At 37.4% G+C, this 7,005-nt stretch overlaps 1 protein-coding gene across 1 annotated transcript in view; it reads left to right on the top strand.

Annotated features, from left to right (window-relative positions):
- Positions 1–5,731: 5,731 nt before the first annotated feature.
- LOC138331171 (E3 ubiquitin-protein ligase TRIM37-like) overlaps positions 5,732–7,005 on the top strand; it is a 32,248-nt gene continuing 30,974 nt past the window's right edge. Inside the window, exons 1-2 of the mRNA XM_069278643.1 lie at positions 5,732–5,749; positions 6,077–6,095. The gene's annotated coding sequence lies outside the window, so the exon portion shown is untranslated. The remainder of the gene's footprint in view (positions 5,750–6,076; positions 6,096–7,005) is intronic.

The raw sequence follows: 7,005 nt of genomic DNA, 5'->3' as shown, positions 1-7,005 counted from the left end.
GGAAGGACAATCATATTTTATATAAATGAGCCTGGTCCGACCCCTAGGGGCTGAGGGATGGGGCCCAAAAAAGGGAAAATTTTCTTAATTTAAGCTTTAAAATCCTATTCCTCCTTCATCCTTGAATGGATTTCATCTATATTTTGTGTAAAATAACATTGGGGAAGGACAATCATATTTTATATAAATGAGCCTGGTCCGAACCCTAGGGGCTGAGGGATGGGGCCCCAAAAGGGAAAATTTTCTTAATTTAAGCTTTAAAATCCTACTCCTCCATCATCTTTAGATGGATTTCATCCATATTTGGTGTAAAACATCATTTGGGAAGGACAATCATATTTTATATAAATGAGCCTGGTCCGACCCCTAGGGGCTGAGGGGTGGGGCCTGGAAAGGGCAAATTTTCTTAATTTAAGCTTTAAAATCCTACTCCTTCTTCCTTGACTGGAGTTCATCCATATTTGGTGTGAAACATCATTTGGGAAGGACAATCATATTTTATATAAATGAGATAGATCCGACCCCTAGGGGCAGAGGGGCGGGGCTCCAAAAGGGCAAATTTTCTTAATTGAAGCTAGATCCTACTCCTCCTTCATCCTTGGATGGATTTCATCCATATTTGGTGTGAAACATCATTGGGGAAGGACAATCATATTTTATATAAATGAGCCTGGTCCGACCCCTAGAGGCTGAGGGATGGGGCCCAAAAAAGGGCAAACTTTCTTAATTTTAGCTTTAAAATCCTACTCCTCCTTCATCCTTGAATGGATTTCATCTATATTTTGTGTAAAATAACATTGGGGAAGGACAATCATATTTTATATAAATGAGCCTGGTCCGAACCCTAGGGTCTGAGGGATGGGGCCCCAAAAGGGAAAATTTTCTTAATTTAAGCTTTAAAATCCTACTCCTCCATCATCTTTAGATGGATTTCATCCATATTTGGTGTGAAACATCATTTGGGAATGACAATCATATTTTATATAAATGAGCCTGGTCCGACCCCTAGGGGCTGAGGGATGGGGCCCCAAAAGGGCAAATTTTCTTAATTTTAGCTGGCCCACTTCCTGTTTTCAGATTTCGTTCTCCGATCTCAATGAAAATTGGTCTACAGGTATTTAAATTGATGCCAAACAACATGCAAATATTTTTATAAAGATTTTGGTATTCCATGATGGCCGCTGGCCCACTTCCTGTTTTCAGGTTTCAGTCTCCGATCTCAAGGAAAATTGGTCTATGGGGGTTTTAATTGATTAAGAAGGGGAACTTTAGTTGAGGACAATCATATTTTATAAAGGACCGAGCTAAGACCCATGGGGATAGTATGGCGGATGTCCAAAATGGAAACTTTGCTGAAATTTGGCTTTAAAATCTGACTCCTCCTTATATTGTATTGTTTATATTAATCATTAACCAATACTTTATACTGTGACTTTGTTGTTTTGTGCAATGAGTCAGATGACCGTTAAGGCCCATGGGCCTCTTGTTTTAGTTACAACACCTGTACAATTAGTTACCTACACCTGTATAGTTAGCTACATACACTAGTATAGTTAGTTACAACACCTGTATAGTTAGTTACAACACCTGTATAGTAAGTTACCTACACCTGTATAGTTAGTTACAACACCTGTATAGTTAGTTACAACACCTGTATAGTTAGCTACATACACTAGTATAGTTAGTTACAACACCTGTATAGTTAGTTACCTACACCTGTACGGTTAGTTACAATACCTGTACGGTTAGTTACAACACCTGTATAGTTAGTTATAACACCTGTATAGTTAGTTACAACACCTGTATAGTTAGTTACCTACACCTGTATAGTTAGTTACAACACCTGTATAGTTAGTTACAACACCTGTACGGTTAGTAACAACACCATTATAGTTAGTTACAACACCTGTATAGTTAGTTACCTACACCTGTATAGTTAGTTACAACACCTGTAAGGTTATTACAACACCTGTATAGTTAGTTGCAACACCTGTACGGTTAGTTACAACACCTGTATAGTTAGTTACCTTCACCTGTATAGTTAGTTACAACACCATTATAGTTAGTTACAACACCATTATAGTTAGTTACAACACCTGTATAGTTAGTTACCTACAACTGTATAGTTAGTTACCTACACCTGTATAGTTAGTTACAACACCTGTACGGTTAGTTACAACACCTGTACAGTTAGTTACAACACCTGTATAGTTAGTTACAACACCTGTATAGTTAGTTACAACACCTGTATAGTTAGTTACTGACACCTGTATAGTTAGTTACAACACCTGTATAGTTAGTTACAACACCTGTATAGTTAGTTACAACACCTGTATAGTTAGTTACAACACCTGTATAGTTAGTTACTGACACCTGTATAGTTAGTTACTGACACCTGTATAGTTAGTTACAACACCTGTATAGTTAGTTACAACACCTGTATAGTTAGTTACAACACCTGTACAGTTAGTTACAACACCTGTACAGTTAGTTACAACACCTGTACAGTTAGTTACAACACCTGTATAGTTAGTTACAACACCTGTATAGTTAGTTACTGACACCTGTATAGTTAGTTACAACACCTGTAAGGTTAGTTACAACACCTGTATAGTTAGTTACAACACCTGTATAGTTAGTTACAACACCTGTATAGTTAGTTACAACACCTGTATAGTTAGTTACTGACACCTGTATAGTTAGTTACCTACACCTGTATAGTTAGTTACAACACCTGTAAGGTTAGTTACAACACCTGTAAGGTTAGTTACAACACCTGTATAGTTAGTTACCTACACCTGTATAGTTAGTCACAACACCATTATAGTTAGTTACCTACACCTGTATAGTTAGTTACCTACACCTGTATAGTTAGTTACCTACACCTGTATAGTTAGTTACCTACACCTGTATAGTTAGTTACCTACACCTGTATAGTTAGTTACCTACACCTGTATAGTTAGTTACCTACACCTGTATAGTTAGTTACAACACCTGTACGGTTAGTTACAACACCTGTACAGTAAGTTACAACACCTGTATAGTTAGTTACAACACCTGTATAGTTAGTTACAACACCTGTATAGTTAGTTACTGACACCTGTATAGTTAGTTACAACACCTGTATAGTTAGTTACAACACCTGTATAGTTAGTTACAACACCTGTATAGTTAGTTACAACACCTGTATAGTTAATTACCTACACCTGTACGGTTAGTTACAACACCTGTATAGTTAGTTACAACACCTTTAAAGTTAGTTACAATACCTGTACAGTTAGTTACAACACCTGTATAGTTAGTCACTGACACCTGTATAGTTAGTTACTGACACCTGTATAGTTAGTTAAAACACCTGTATAGTTAGTTACTGACACCTGTATAGTTAGTTACAACACCTGTATAGTTAGTTACAACACCTGTATAGTTAGTTACAACACCTGTATAGTTAGTTACTGACACCTGTATAGTTAGTTACAACACCTGTATAGTTAGTTACAACACCTGTATAGTTAGTTACAACACCTGTATAGTTAGTTACAACACACCTGTATGTTAGTTACAACACCTGTATAGTTAGTTACAACACCTGTATAGTTAGTTACAACACCTGTATAGTTAGTTACAACACCTGTATAGTTAGTTACTACACCCTGTATAGTTAGTTACAACACCTGTATAGTTAGTTACAACACCTGTACGGTTAGTTACAACACCTGTATAGTTAGTTACAACACCTGTATAGTTAGTTACCTACACCTGTACGGTTAGTTACAACACCTGTATAGTTAGTTACAACACCTGTAAAGTTAGTAACAACACCTGTACGGTTAGTTACAACACCTGTATAGTTAGTTACAACACCTGTATAGTTAGTTACAACACCTGTATAGTTAGTTACAACACCTGTATAGTTAGTTACAACACCTGTATAGTTAGTTACAACACCTGTATAGTTAGTTACAACACCTGTATAGTTAGTTACAACACCTGTATAGTTAGTTACAACACCTGTATAGTTAGTTACAACACCTGTATAGTTAGTTACAACACCTGTATAGTTAGTTACCTACACCTGTATAGTTAGTTACAACACCTGTATAGTTAGTTACAACACCTGTATAGTTAGTTACAACACCTGTATAGTTAGTTACAACACCTGTATAGTTAGTTACAACACCTGTATAGTTAGTTACAACACCTGTATAGTTAGTTACAACACCTGTATAGTTAGTTACAACACCTGTATAGTTAGTTACAACACCTGTATAGTTAGTTACCTACACCTGTATAGTTAGTTACCTACACCTGTATAGTTAGTTACAACACCTGTATAGTTAGTTACAACACCTGTACAGTTAGTTACAACACCTGTATAGTTAGTTACAACACCTGTATAGTTAGTTACAACACCTGTATAGTTAGTTACTGACACCTGTATAGTTAGTTACAACACCTGTATAGTTAGTTACAACACCTGTATAGTTAGTTACTGACACCTGTATAGTTAGTTACTGACACCTGTATAGTTAGTTACAACACCTGTATAGTTAGTTACAACACCTGTATAGTTAGTTACAACACCTGTATAGTTAGTTACAAAACACCTGTATAGTTAGTTATAAAAACCTGTACAGGTTTAGTTACAACACCTGTATAGTTAGTTATAACCACCTGTATAGTTAGTTACTGACACCTGTATAGTTAGTTAAAACACCTGTATAGTTAGTTACTGACACCTGTATAGTTAGTTACAACACCTGTATATTAGTTACAACACCTGTATAGTTAGTTACACACCTGTATAGTTAGTTACAACACCTGTTAGTTAGTTACAACACCTGTATAGTTAGTTACAACACCTGTATAGTTAGTTACCTACACCTGTATAGTTAGTTACAACACCTGTATAAGTTAGTTACAACACCTGTTATAGTTAGTTACAACACCTGTATAGTTACACCTGTATAGTTAGTTACAACACCTGTATAGTTAGTTACAACACCTGTATAGTTAGTTACAACACCTGTACGTTAGTTACAACACCTGTATAGTTAGTTAAAACACCTGTATAGTTAGTTAACTACACTGTACTGTTAGTTACAACACCTGTATAGTTAGTTACAACACCTTTAAAGTTAGTAACAATACCTGTACGGTTAGTTACAACACCTGTATAGTTAGTTACAACACCTGTATAGTTAGTCACTGACACCTGTATAGTTAGTTACTGACACCTGTATAGTTAGTTACAACACCTGTACAGTTAGTTACAACACAACACCTGTAGTAGTTAGTTACAACACCTGTATAGTTAGTTACACAACACCTGTACTAGTTAGTTACACACCTGTACGGTTAGTTACACACCTGTATAGTTAGTTATAACTACCTGTACAGTTAGTTACAACACCTGTATAGTTAGTTACAACACCTGTATAGTTAGTTACGAACACCTGTATAGTTAGTTACCTACACCGGTATAGTTAGTTACAACACCAATAGTTACCTGACAGTTAATTTTAGATTGTAGTGAGATTGTTCCAACAATAACGATTAAACCAGCACTTTTGTTAGATGAAGAACATGTATAGTTAGTTACAACAGAGCTGATCCAGTTAGTACAACAACCTGTACATGTCTCTGGTCTGAATTGGAGACTCAAAGTCTACCCCTGTAAGTACATGTCTCTGTCTGAATTGGAGACTCAAGTCTACCCAGTTTACCTACATGTCTCTGGTCTGAATTGAGACTCATAGTTACCCAGTAAGTACATGTCTCTGGTCTGAATTGGAGACTCAAAGTCTACCCAGTAAGTACATGTCTCTGGTCTGAATTGGAGACTCAAAGTCTACCCAGTAAGTACACATCTCTGGTCTGAATTGGAGACTCAAGGTCTACCCAGTAAGTACATGTCTCTGGTCTGAATTGGAGACTCAAAGTCTACCCAGTAAGTACATGTCTCTTGGTAGCTGAATTGGAGACTCAAGGTCTACCCAGTAAGTACATGTCTCTGGTCTGAATTGGAGACTCAAGGTCTACTCAGTAGTAGTAACACATCTCTTGGTCTGAATTGGAGACTCAAAGTCTACCCAGTAAGTACATGTCTCTGGTCTGAATTGGAGACTCAAAGTCTACCCAGTAAGTACATGTCTCTGGTCTGAATTGGAGACTCAAAGTCTACCCAGTAAGTACATGTCTCTGGTCTGAATTGGAGACTCAAGGTCTACCCAGTAAGTACATGTCTCTGGTCTGAATTGGAGACTCTTAAGGTCTACCCAGTAAGTACATGTCTCTGGTCTGAATTGGAGACTCAAGGTCTACCCAGTAAGTACATGTCTCTGGTCTGAATTGGAGACTCAATGTGTACCCAGTTAGTACACATCTCTTGTCTGAATTGGAGACTCAAGGTCTACCCAGTTAGTACACATCTCTTGTCTGAATTGGAGACTCAATGTCTACCCAGTTAGTACACATCTCTTGTCTGAATTGGAGACTCAAGGTCTACCCAGTAAGTACATGTCTCTGGTCTGAATTGGAGACTCAAGGTCTACCCAGTAAGTACATGTCTCTGGTCTGAATTGGAGACTCAAGGTCTACCCAGTAAGTACATGTCTCTTGTCTGAATTGGAGACTCAAAGTCTACTCAGTAAGTACATGTCTCTGGTCTGAATTGGAGACTCAAGGTGTACCCAGTAAGTACATGTCTCTGGTCTGAATTGGAGACTCAATGTCTACCCAGTTAGTACACATCTCTTGTCTGAATTGGAGACTCAAGGTGTACCCAGTTAGTACACATCTCTTGTCTGAATTGGAGACTCAATGTCTACCCAGTTAGTACACATCTCTTGTCTGAATTGGAGACTCAAGGTGTACCCAGTAAGTACACATCTCTTGTCTGAATTGGAGACTCAAGGTGTACCCAGTAAGTACATGTCTCTGGTCTGAATTGGAGACTCAAGGTGTACACAGTTAGTACACATCTCTTGTCTGATTTGGAGACTC

Source organism: Argopecten irradians, chromosome 9 (genome assembly GCF_041381155.1).
Source record: "Argopecten irradians isolate NY chromosome 9, Ai_NY, whole genome shotgun sequence".
Lineage (NCBI taxonomy): Eukaryota > Metazoa > Mollusca > Bivalvia > Pectinida > Pectinidae > Argopecten > Argopecten irradians.
This window is presented reverse-complemented; position numbering and strand designations above follow the sequence as displayed.